The following is a 14,145-nucleotide window of genomic DNA, read 5'->3' as shown; positions in this document are numbered from 1 at the left end:
TACCTGTATCATAGTCTGTTCGAATTAACTCTTTATGTCTAAGTGTTTCTCACGAAAATTGCAGGGCGTGCAAGCCAGGTGATCGTGCCAAATGTGAAATGATCCGACTCTTTTAACCAAACGTTATAGGTCTTGATTCGGTCGTAAGTTCTAACTCCTTCGAAATGGCTCAAAAACGCACACACAAAATGAGGAATATGACAAAATTACATGAGGAATCTATTAACAACATCAAATTTAATTATGTTATGAATTTGAACGACATTATCACAAGGAAGCTGGAGGAATATGCAAAATCTGAATGAACTAAAATACTGGAAATTGGAGAAAAATATAGATGAACTATTGAGAGGAATTTTTAAAAAGCTTTGCTGCTGTTTTTGTTGGATGTGTTTGTTGTAGTCTTTCTTTCTGATTACTCTTTCTGTTTTTGTCACACTCCACGGGAGAGTTTCAACCACATTCCACGATCACTCACGTTGGGTAATGGCTCAACTCCTCGTATCGTGCTTTTCTTGGACCAACTGCCTGCAACACTTGTGGGCTTGGCATCTGTGAGAACCGAATTTTTCAACCATATAATTATTATTTGTAAGGAAAATTTTTTGCATAAGATTTTTATTATTGTATTAAATAAGATATGCTTATTAGAAAATATTTTATGAGAAATCTTTAGTATCAACTCAATAATATATACATTAAGGCATGCAAATTTCGAAATTTGGGAGGAGATTTACGAGATTGAGATATCATACAATTTTAGAAGAATTAAGGCATGGATATTGCTAGTAAAATTCGAAAATTCTCCTATATTATTTTGCTTAATTGTTATGATGGATAGATACTAGGTTAATTAGAAATAATCCATCAAAACCTTTACACAAATCCTTACACCTAGCTTTGATATTTTCGAACCAATGGAGGGCAATGTGATCAAGGAGTAAATCTCAAAATTTAGGTAGCAAAATTTTCGAAAGGGGCAAGGAAATTTGAAGTCAAATATTGAGAGATTTGAAGCGATTTTGGGCATGATTGGACTACCATATTGAGCTCCATCCTCCTCCCCTATAAATAGCACGACAAGTCTAGCCATTCTCTACACCTAAATCTCGAAATCCCTTGCTGAAAATTCGAAATTTCAGCAGCTTCTTCCTAGCCGAAATATTGCCCAAAAATCATCCCGAAGTTGGCCTAGCAATCAAGTCGAAGCGCTGTCCGAGCAAGAACGAGTAGCGACCCAATTCCCGAAGCCAAGCATCCACGTTTTTTGTTAGCATTCAAATACAGTAAGTGGACTTGTTTTAAACTTGAAATTTTCGGATTTATGCATGTGTTCGGTTTTTGAAAATAGTCGAGTACAATTCTTCTTCTACTCCTTTCTTGTATTTGTCATACAGTTTTAAGCACTGTGATGAGTCAACTGTATATGGGTGAGAATCCCAACCATGACGAACCCTTACGCGGTGGAGGACATAACCGCTATACGGCCTCGACCTCTTAGAAGAGTAAAAATTAAGGACTGATATCAATAAACCATAGAAAGTAGATGAATCTCATTGCTTGGTCAATGTTATGCATGTGTTATGAATGACGTTATGCAAGTCATGTGTTTCGAAATTTATGCATGTTGTTTATTGTGCTCGATATGCCCCCACTTGCTGATTATTCCCAAATACTCACCCCCTTACAACATTTCCCAGATAAACTCGAGGAGGAACTCGAGGAACAGGAATCGGACCAGTTTTGGGGCTGGTGAACAATCAAGATTTTATATTTAAGTTTAAGATTATTATTATTCAGTTGAACGTTTCCGCATTAAACTCTGTCGTTTTGATTTCGGTATTGTAAAGACAATTGTTATTTTATTTGAATTATGATATATAAACTGGTTTCGGTTTATACTGTGCTACGAGACTGGTTGTTTTCGATTGTGTGATTGTTAAACAATGCCGGTATCAACCCTGAGGTTCGGGGCGTGACATTTAAGTGGTATCAGAGCCGCCAGGTTCATAATCCGGTTGGGGAAGAAAATTTTTCGGAAAAATTTTCGGTGGGATTTTAAAAATCGGCCAATGCTATCCCCTCCGAATTGGCCCAACGAGCAATTTAACCACTTTGTCGTGAGGTAGGGGTCCAAATCGCAAAATTCCTTCGTTTAGGCCTCCAAAACGTCATTTCTGCCGTTTTAGGAAATATTCGTAGACCCTATAACTTATCATAGGAAATTCCGAATTTGATTCCGTCAATTGTTCTAGAATCTTCTCGACATATGCTTCGAACCCATGTGTCTATTTCCAAACTTTCCATTTTTAGGAAAAAAATATTTATATATTTTTCGAAAATTTCATTTATATAGCATCTTTTATATTGTCTCTTGTCCTATATTGTTTCTTTCTGATTCTGAGCATTTCCCTTTGTGATTTCAGGAAATGGCTCCATCGACTCCCATGCGATTCCGCACTCGTGCCCAGGCTGCTATCCACATGAAGCAGCTTGCCCTTGATTATCAGTCGCGCCATATGAAGCGACTTAGAGCCAGACTAGGCGAGAGGAGACGAGATGTTGAGACCTTAGCGGCAGAAAAGGAGGAGATTCGGGTCCAGCTTAACAAAGAAATCTATCAGGGAGAGCTGGTGAGAGGAGACAACATGGATTTAAGGGATGGCATAGAGCATAGCCTGTATCGAGAGAGAGAGCTGCAAGAAGATATCGAGCGGTACCGTAAGGAATTGGAAGAAGAGAAGCAGCAAAATGCCAAGGGTAAGAAGAGAGTGGAGAATTCATGTGAGGCTATGAACAACCTTGCAGATGTGACACGCCATCTGACCCAGCAAGTTGAAATCCTGAAGAACCCGGTCAAGTAGAAGAAGTCTGAGCGGGAGCAGGACCAACAGCATGCCGGTGATCTGTTGGATGCAGCAGATGTAGAGATACAGGAGCTGAAGGCACAGGTGACACAGCTCACGGAAGAGAACGCCCAACTCACACATATGGTAGAGATACTTCAAGAGAAAGAGCCAGAGGAAGAGCCGGAAGAGGAAGACCCTATAGAGATAGACGAGCCTATAGCAGCAGTTGGAGAAGGAGAGATAGATGACTAGAGTATCTTAGTGACCTTTCTTTTATTACTAGGAGTTTATTTTATCATTGTTGCTATATTATTTCATTCAGTACGATTGTTTTCGTTCAGTACTATTTGTTTGCATTCAGTTGTTCCTCTATATTCAAAAATTAATAAAGTTATGTTTATTTATTAATTTCAGTTGTTCCAACATAACTTATTTATTCAATCATGTCGTTATACACAACAAATTCTTAGAAACGTTTAATTGTAGGAAATGGCCGGTCGACCTCCGAGACAAAACCGCAACCCTCGCTATGCCAACAATAACAATGCCAACGAAGAGGATAATGGACCACCACCTGGGTTCAGTCTTAACCAAGCAGACCTGATGGCTATAGCCACGATCGTGGCAACGACACTGCAAGGGTTAGTGAACCCGAAAGCCAATCAGCCACCACCACCTCCACCACAGCACGAAGTCAAGTTCCACTATGAATCACTTTGCAAGAACAGATGTCCAACCTTCAGTGGAGCTGCTGACCCTGAAGTTAGCCAGAGCTGGTTGAAAAGTGTGGAGACTCAGCTGCGATTAGTGGAAGTTCCTGATGCACCGAAAGTGGACGTGATTGTGCCTTTCCTGGAGGATAAGGCAGGCAAGTGATGGGAAGCAATCTCGCTAGCCATGACAGCTGCGGGACCAATCACGTGGCAGCATTTTATAGAAGCCTTTCTGAAACAATATTATCCAGCCGAGGTCAGACTACAGAAACTGAGTGAGTTTGAAAATTTCATTCAAGCCCCAGATATGTCAGTTGTGGAATACACTTCCCAGTTCAATGCCCTTGGATCATATGCTCCAGCAATAATGGCGGATGAAGTTCTGAAATTGCACCGTTTTAAGAAGGAGTTGAACAACAGGATCCAATTACCTCTAGCAGTCTACCAGCCTGCCAACTTTTCAGACCTGATGGGTGCGGCTATCCGAGCTGAAGCTGACATTCGTCGAAGGGAAGGAGAGAACAGAAATAAGCGACCTCTTAACAGCCAGTCTTCTCAAGGTAGACAAATTTTCAAGAGGCCCAATCAGTCAGGTGGACCTCTCACATGGCAATCCCCCGCCACTAACTATCAAGGACTCAAGCCATGTCCAAAATGCGATTTCAGACACGCCGGGGAATGCCGAAAGGCCAGCGACGTATGCTTTGGATGTGGGAAATCGGGGCACAGAATTGCAGAGTGTTATACCACCGCCAACCGACCAGCAAGGCCGAACAAAGGAACTGGGCCAAATGCGGGAGCAGGTTCTAGTAAACCAAAGGAGGACAAACCCAAGGCCAGAGTCTTTGCCATGACTCAGAAAGAGGCAAACGACACAAATGAAGTCGTGTCAGGTACCATCCTAATTCAAAAAGTGCTTGCTTATGCGTTATTTGACTGTGGGGCTACACATTCTTTTATGTCTAAGAGATTTGCTAAGAAGTTAGGATGTAAGTTCGAAAAACTAACCGAGCCCTTTCGAAAAGCCACACCCACAAGTAGGGCCATTGAGACTCATGAAATTTACAGAGATTGTAAAATCAGTATTGATAACCAAACTTTTAGCGCCGACTTGATATAGTTGATCATGGTCGATTTCGACATCATCTTAGGGATGGACTGGTTAGCAAGAAACAGTGCGATAGTAGATTGTAAGGGAAAGAGAGTCAAACTCATAACCCCGAATCAGGAGGAAATCGTGTTTCATGGTAAATCCAAGAAGTAGAAGTTACTGTTTTCCGCATTTCAAGCTTGGAAAGCCATGAAATCCGGAGAAGACATCTACCTAGCAATGGTCAGCGAAGTAAAAGAAGAAGTCGAGCTGAAACTGGATGACATCCCAACAGTGAGAGAGTTCCAAAATGTTTTTTCGGACGGTCTCGAACCGCGAAGTGGAGTTCGAGATCAATCTGGTTCCCGGTGCTGCACCAATTTCGAAAGCACCTTACAAAATGGCACCAGCCAAACTCAAGGAGTTGAAGGAACAAATCCAAGAATTGCTAGATAAAAGGAAAATTCGACCGAGTGTGTCCTCGTGGGGAGCTCCAGTACTGTTCGTAAAGAAGAAAAATGGGAGTATGAGATTGTGCATCGAGTATAGAGAACTGAACAAGATCACAATCAAGAACATGTACCCTTTACCTCGAATAGACGATCTGTTTGATCAGCTTAAAGGAGCCGCCATATTTTCTAAATTGGATCTGAGGACATGATACTACCAGTTGAAGGTCAGGACTGAAGATATCCCCAAGACAGCTTTTCGAACCATATATGAGCATTATGAATTCACAATGATGCCTTTTGGTCTGATAAATGCACCGGCAACATTCATGGACCTGATGAACAGAGTATTCAAGCCATTCCTGGATTAGTTCGGTAGAACCCGTAAACCAGACTACGTATAAACCATGCATAATTTCTAGTATTTTAAATTAAAAATGATTTCTTTATTTTTTTGGGCATTTTAAAGTTGTTTGATCATGATTATTCATTTTTAATCTCATAAGTTTAGTTTTATCTTTTCAGTTAAATAAGCGAGGCCGGACCGGAGTTGGAGTTTTAAGATAAAATTTAATGATAAGAAAATACTCCTAAATTTAATTTAAGTCAAAGAATAATTTATTTTAATGTAAAAAGAATGTTTAAGAATTTAATTAATTAATTAGAGTTAAGTAGTAAATAAATTCTTCTATGTCTAATAATTTAATTAAAAGCCTAAAATAAAATATGTGACCAATGGAGATAAGTTAATATAGGCTTATTTTATTTAAGAAATTGTAACTTAACATGTTAGTAAATTTAATTTAAAGATTTAGCCATGCATGCAAGAAAATAGTCTCCCTAAATTAATTTATTTAATTCACTAAAATACCTAATGGGTAGATAAAACTCTAAAGATTTAAAATACAATATTTAAGCAATATTTTTCCCTCCCATTATCTTACAAAATCGGCCACCTCCTTTAAAGGATTTAAATATTTGGCAACTCTCCATTATTGATCCCTTTCCTTATCCTTTTCTCGGTAGATTAATCCCTTCAAGATAATTCACCAATAATTAATAATTAAGCAATTTTTCTACCCTATTTTGAAGGATAATTTCGGCCACCTCCTTGGTAGGTTTGATTAAGTTTGTCAACTCACCATTTTTAATTCATTTCCTTATCTCTTCTTGGAAGATAATTTCCCTCACTTTTTTTTATCACCAATAATTAAAGAATTAAGCAATATTCCCTCCATTTATCTAGCAAGAATCGGCCATCACCCCTATCAAAGCATCCCTCAATCAAATAATATCAAATCATTTCCTTATCCCTCACACTCTAGGATAGAAAAGATTTGATCTTGCCATTTAACCTCCCATCTATTTTGCAACCTTCCCATTCATTTCCTAGACATTTCCCTCACCACTCCACCAAAAATTTCAGAGCATTTTCAGAGAGAAAATCGTGGGAAGCTCTAAGAGAAATAAGAGAGAAAACAAGTAAGAAAAGAGAACTCTGTCTCCGCCGCGCCTTGTTCATCGTAATCGTTTGTTTTCTTTCAAAACAAATTTAAGGCATGTTTATATCTTTCCTTGCTCTTCAATAAAGTCATATACATGTTTTTAAACCATCTTGGTTCATGATTTTAATAGCAAAAACCGAAATTTGTTCAGCAACACTTCACAAAATTCTGCACAAATTTTTCTGTTTCCCTTCATGCTTAACGTTGGTATTTGTTTTGATGGTTTCAGGGTATGGCTCGTTCCAGGCGCTCAAGGCTACTTATGGTCATGTTATAGGGTGTGTTAGGAAGGGTTTAGTCCATTGGTTGCATGACATTCACCCCAGCAAAACGAGTTTTGACAGCAACTCCCCATCATGTCATTTTTGTGTCTCGTTTTCTTGTTTTGCTGTCAAAAGGGAGGGTTCGGGTCTTGGTTGGCCTAGGCCCTGTAACCATGATCTGAACTCCTCCTTGACATGTCTAGGACGTGACCAAGATGCCCTTTAATGGCTTGGTTCATGGTCCCATCGGTTTTAAAACGTAACAACACAAGTGTCCCTTGGCTTCATTTTCTGTTTTGGGTGTGTGAGTTTCGGTCTTGAGGTGTTGGGTGCATCTTGGTTGGCTTCTAGCCCTTAGCCATCGTCCATAACATACCTCTTCATGTCTAGATCATGCCATGGTCAATCAAATGACCACTAAAATGGTCCGTGACAGCAAGAACAAGCGAGACACCCCACGCGTGCATATGCGTTCTCGGGTGGGAGCTTCGAGTGTTGCTGGTGTTGTTCGAATTGTGGCTGGCCTAGGGCCCTTAGCCATGGTTCAAACCATACCTTGGGATGTTGGTATGAGACTCTGGTCGGTGGTTCAAGCCCCAATGGCCCATAGTCCCGGAAACGACGCAAGGAAACGCACCAACAGTTGCTGTATTTTTTTTGATAGCAACTGTACCTGCGGTTCAGAGGTGTTTCGAGTTCTTGGTTGGCTTTTAGCCTATGGCCTTGGACTGGACAGTATCTTATTGAGTTAGAAAGGTCATGTTTTTGGCCGTTTGTGATTTGGTTAAGTTTAGAGGTCGTACGAGAATTTACGGTGCAATGTGCCAAAGTGACTCTCGAAAGAGCGCTTCATGTTTGGCCTCCATTCACCAAAATTTCGACTTGTACAACTTTAGGAGCAATATTTCATCATTTTAGGTGTAATTTAATCATGACTAAATGATGGTTCGGTGTTGGTTCGGGTTGACACGGCGTCATGGTTAAATACTAAGTCGTTGAGCGTAATTGTCTCGTTTTTGGTTTCAATTACGAAGTTTTGGTCAAGTTAAATCATTTGCATATTTTTCATGTTAGAATTAGGGCGCAGCGAGCCTGGGAACGATCCAACCCCTTTGGTAAATTAATACAGGATGTTTAATTATGTTATTTAATTATATTACGTGCATAAAAATATAAAATATTCATTTTTGAGATTTATGCGATATTGCTTGTGGCCACCTCACTATCATGGGATAGCAGCTTATCATGGGATTATTACCTCACCCGGTGGTCACTAACCGTTTCATGTTCATTTATTGGTACGGATATCCAGTCCAAAGGCTGTGATGATCTCTACCGTCCAGTATACTGTGGTTTAGTCTGATCAGGCGATTCAGTTCAGTTCATGGGCCACTTGCGTAGAACATAATCTCAACAGAAAATTATTACATGCTATTTCATGACAGGGCTTTACGGAGCAATCATTTCACTTACGATTTTCAGTTCAGTTATGCACGTATTTATAATTATTCATGACACGATTTTCATAATATGCTTTATGACACGATATTCCCACGTTACATTTTACGACATGATATCTTTACATGACATGAAATTTTATGATATATGTACTTGTTATTTACGATATATGTATGCTGACTCTTTAGACTCACTAGACTTGATTGTTGTAGGTACTGATGAGATCGAGACAGAGGGCGGGGACCAGTGAGCCATCGTGGGTCGGCAGTAGTAGGAACCCGAGAACCTCATTTTCAGCACTTACTATTTTTATTCCAAACTCAGTTTTTATTTTGTCGAATTATTTTAAGTTGTTATTCTTAAAACATTATTTACTTCCGCTGCTACTTTAAACATTGGATCTTTTTATCAGTATATTTTATGAACGAGGCATTTTATTTCTTTAAAGAGAAAATTTTAAATTTTTCCTCAAATTTTCAAGTACGAAAGTAGTATTCATCGACGATGTCCTTGTCTATTCCCTTGACGAGACAAGCCAAGAAAGACACCTTCACCTTGCTTTGCAAACCTTAAGAGAGAATAAGCTTTATGCTAAGTTTAGCAAGTGTGAATTCTGGCTAAGGAGTGTGTCATTTCTAGGACACGTGATCTCGAAAACAGGAGTATCAGTGGATCCAAAAAAAGTACAGGCAATTACAGAGGGCCGAGACCTAAGAACGCCACCGATATCAGAAGCTTTCTTGGATTAGCAGGTTACTACCAGAAATTTGTCGAAGGGTTCTCCTCGATAGCAGTACCACTGACGAAGCTCACACAGAAGAATTCTAAATTCATCTGGAGTGAAAGCTGTGAGAAGAGTTTCTAGACATTGAAAGAGAAACTCGCACCCACGCCAGTGTTGATCTTGCCCACAGAGAATAAAGAGTTCACTATCTACATTGACGCCTCTAAGGAGGGTCTGGGATGCGTACTCATGTAGGAAAGAAGGGTGATCGCCTACGCATCAAGACAGTTGAAAGCGCACGAGCAGAACTACCCTACTCATGATCTGGAACTGGCAGTGGTTGTCTTCGCCTTAAAAATTTGGAGGCACCACTTCTATGGTGCTAAATGTGAAATCTTCATAGACCATCAGAGCCTCAAGTACCTGTTCACCCATAAGGAATTTAATATGAGGCAAAGGCGATGGATCGAACTTCTGAAGGACGATGACTTGACCATAAGTCGTAAGGGCCCAGTCAAATTGACTTTAGCTTCCCTCTCGGCCCAACCATGTCTGCAGAAGACCGTCAAGTTAAACCAAGATCAAGACCCGGCACTGACCAAACTTAAAGATTAAGTCAGAGAAGGGAAATCTCAAGAGCATCAGATCGACGACAAATGAGTCTTGTGGATGAAAGGAAGACTGTGTGTGCCCGACAGCAATAACCTTCGCCAAGAGATAATGGCAGAGGCGCACAAGTCAAAAATTCTCAGTCCATCCAGGTAGTACAAAGATGTACAGAGATCTCAAGAATAATTTCTGGTGGAATGACATGAAAAGAGATGTAGTCGAATTCGTCTCTAGATGTCAGGTATGCCAGCAGGTCAAAGCAGAACACCAGCGGCCTCGAGGATTACTGCAACCTTTGGAAATTCCCGAATGGAAATGGGAGCATATTTCCATGGACTTTGTGGTAGGATTGCCGAAGTCAAGGAAAAGCCATGACGGTATATGGGTGATCGTAGACAGACTCACGAAGACTGCACACTTCCTACCCGTCCGCATGAACTACAATCTCGACAAGTTGGCTTCACTGTATATGGACAACATTGTGAGGCTGCATGGAGTGCCAGTGAGTATCTTATCTGATAGAGATCCGAGGTTCGTCTCGCGTTTTTGGAAGAGCTTTCAAGAGGCCATGGGAACGAAAGTGACCCTTAGTACGGCCTATCATCCTCAGACCGATGGACAAACTGAGAGAACCATACAAACCTTAGAAGATATGCTGCGAGCATGCGCCCTTGAATTCAGTAGCAACTGGAGCACTCATTTACCCTTAATTGAGTTTGCATACAACAACAGCTATCACAGCAGCATTGGGATGGCATCATATAAAGCTCTGTATGGAAGGAAATGCCGATCACCACTGTATTGGAATGAAGTGGGAGAAAAATCCGTGGTGGGACCCGAGATTGTACAGATGACCGTGGACAATGTTAAAATCGTTCTGGAAAAACTCAAGTCAGCTCAAGACCGACAGAATAGCTGGGCAGATCTGAAAAGAAAGCCGGTGGAGTTCAACGTGGGTGGGAAGGCTTATGTGAAAATCTCGCCTATGAGGAGTCGTTCGATTCAGTAAAGCCGGGGAACTGAACCCTCGATATGTGGGACTCTTTGAAATATTGGAGAAAGTAGGTACGCTAGCATGCAGACTGGCACTGCCACCAAGGATGTCAAGGATCCACAACGTGTTCCACGTATCCCAACTGAGGAGGTACATTCCAGACCCAAGTCACGTGTTGGAAGTGGAACCACTCTTGACCGAAGGAAACTTGGGAGTAGAACTAAAATACGAAGAAGTCCCCATCAGAATTGTGGACATCAAGGAACAAGTTCTTAGACGACGTATCATTCCCTATGTCAAAGTGCAGTGGTCCAACCACACCGAGTGAGAAGCAACTTGGGAAGTTGAAGAGAAGATGCAAAAAGAATATCCCTACCTATTTGGAGACCAAGCCATCTCCAGTTTCGAGGACGAAACTTCTCACAAGGAGGGAGGGATGTGAGCACCGAATTTTTCAACCATATAATTATTATTTGTAAGGAAAATTTTTAGCATAAGATTTTTATTATTGTATTAAATAAGATATGCTTATTGGAAAATATTTTATGGGAAATCTTTAGTATCAACTCAATAATATATACATTAAGGCATGCAAATTTCAAAATTTGGGAGGAGATTTACGAGATTGGGATATCATACAATTTTAGAATAATTAAGGCATGAATATTGCTAGTAAAATCCGAAAATTCTCCTATATTATTTTGCCTAATGGTTATGATGGATAGATACTAGGTTAATTGGAAATAATCCATCAAAACCTTTATACAAATCCTTACACCTAGCCTTGATATTTTCGAACCAATGGAGGGCAATAGGATCAAGGAGTAAATCTCAAAATTTAGGTAGCAAAATTTTTGAAAAGGGCAAGGAAATTTGGAATCAAATATTGAGAGATTTGAAGAAATTTTGGGCATGATTGGACTATCATATTGAGCTCCATCCTCCTCTCCTATAAATACCACATCAAGCCTAGCCATTCTCTACACCTAAATCTCGAAAACCCTTGCTGAAATTTTGAAATTTTAGCAGCTTCTTCCTAGCCGAAATATTGCCCAAAAATCATCCCGAAGTTGGCCTAGCAATCAAGCCGAAGCGCTGTCCGAGCAAGAACGAGAAGCGACCCAATTCCCGAAGCCAAGCATCCATGTTTTTTGTTAGCTTTCAAATACAGTAAGTGGGCTTGTTTTAAACTTGAAATTTTCGGATTTATGCATGTGTTCGGTTTTCGAAAATATTCGAGTACAATTCTTCTTCTACTCCTTTATTGTATTTGTCATACGGTTTTAAGCACTGTGATGAGTCAACTGTATATGGGTGGGAATCTCAACCATGACGTACCCTTACGCGGTGGGGGACATAACCGCTATACGGCCTCGCCCCCTTAGAGGAGTAAAAATTAGGAACTGATATTAGTAAACCATAGAAAGTAAATGAATCTCAGTACTTGGTCAATGTTATGCATGTGTTATGAATGACATTATGCAAGTCATGTGTTTCGAAATTTATCCATGTTGTTTATTGTGCTCGATATGCCCCCACTTGCTGAGTATTCCCAAATACTCACCCCCTTACAACATTTCCCAGGTAAACCCGAGGAGGAACTCGAGGAACAGGAATCGGATCAGTTTTGGGGCTGGTGAACAATCAAGATTTTATATTTAAGTTTAAGATTATTATTATTCAGTTGAACGTTTCCGCATTAAACTATATCGTTTTTTTATTTCGAGATTGTAAATACAATTGTTATTTCATTAGAATTATGATATATAAACTGGTTTCGGTTTATACTGTGCTACGAGGCTGGTTGTTTTTGATTGTGTGATTGTTAAACAACGCCGGCGTCAACCCTGAGATTCGGGGCGTGACATCATCTGTTGGGTTGTGGCTTGGAATTCCATGGGCTTTGGTAACTCTTGTGGGCTTAGCTTATTTTAGGTATGACAAATGCCCCCTCTAGCCAATTTGGCCCTTGGGCCAATTTGGCTACATGTGTAATAATTCTAATGTATTAGCCCATTTATAAGTTGGGTCCAAATGCTAAAACGGCAGTGTGGTTTTTCTCCTAAACTTCTTCCTTGCCTTCTTCCCCCAAAATTCTCCAATTCTTCACTGCTTTTCACAACCGATCCTCCTTCACTTTGAGACAACTAATCAATCGCTCACGGAGATCCCATATCCCATATCACCGCCGATTATATCGTTTTTGTGATGTCATCCAGGTTTCTGAAAATTGCCATCGTTAACCTCATTCGCATCAAACCACACCTTCTCAAGGTAGGTATATTTCACCATTTTTCTCAATCTTCTATCATAAAAACATTGTAGAATATGTCACATCTTCATGCTGCACTCGATATGTTTGTGAATATGTCTGAATGAGTTTTTTATGAGTAACACCTTGCAACACCAACTGCTTGCATCTCAACAGGGCGGCTCCCTTGGTGTGCATATTCAGAGCTTGGCCTATGGCTGGTGCAACTTCTGTAATCTTCAATTTGCTTACAAGAAATGCACCAGCACAAGGAATTGTGATGCTCCACCAAATTCACTGAGGATAAGATACCATTTTCTGGAATCTTGGCAAGCCATAAATTCAAAAATGACAAGATTCATTCCATCTCACAAAGAAATGACACGTGCCACCTCAATGACAACATATAGAGCACACAAAGCATAGTTTTGTTGATCAACACTCCATTATTTCTCACATTGTTCTTATTTATTTTTCAAGAAACATGGTTGGAGAAATCAAGCATTTGAGAATCTCAGAAGCCAATGCAAGAAAGTACTTTAAAAAACCAATAGAGATGGAAAATCCTCATGGTAGTGCAGTTGACCAATCCGAAAGAAAATTACCAAGCTTTGATGAATATCTCTGCAAGCAGCTGAGCATATACGTATGGAGTGTCATGCACATTGAGATGAAATAAAATACGTAGGCTAGGGACAGTAGGTGTATTTTTTGCACTTGTTTGCCATGATATGGCTTACCTTGTTTTGTTTCGTGAATGTTGGAAAGTGGCTAAAAAGCCCAACTTTGCTATTAAAATACATTGTTGTCTTTGTATATGTTGTTTAGGATTTGTTTGCAGGCATTTATATTTTTGGCATATTACATTTACAAAGGAAACTCTGCCAAAATTTTCTAAAAAATTGAGCACCCTAAATATTGACGCAAATACCGCAAGTCAACATTTGTCACCAACAAACGGCTAAACAACATTTTTCGAATAATGCTCACCGAAGTTTCAAGACATGCTCTAAACGACCTTCACTTTGTCATCGATTTGGCCAACTAACATAAAAACATTCTACCCAAAATTTATTAACTACAGCGAACTCCATGAGCCAGTATTTTTATTTATATACAATTGCTCCATCATTATTTACAAAAAAACTTCAGCAAAGAATGACTTAAAAGCCTATTCCTCACATATTTACAGAATATTCTTATGAGTCAATATGACAAAACTAACCAAAGTGGCCATCCA

The sequence above is a fragment of the Primulina huaijiensis genome, chromosome 9 (assembly GCF_012295235.1).
Source record: "Primulina huaijiensis isolate GDHJ02 chromosome 9, ASM1229523v2, whole genome shotgun sequence".
Taxonomy (NCBI): domain Eukaryota; kingdom Viridiplantae; phylum Streptophyta; class Magnoliopsida; order Lamiales; family Gesneriaceae; genus Primulina; species Primulina huaijiensis.
This window is presented reverse-complemented; position numbering follows the sequence as displayed.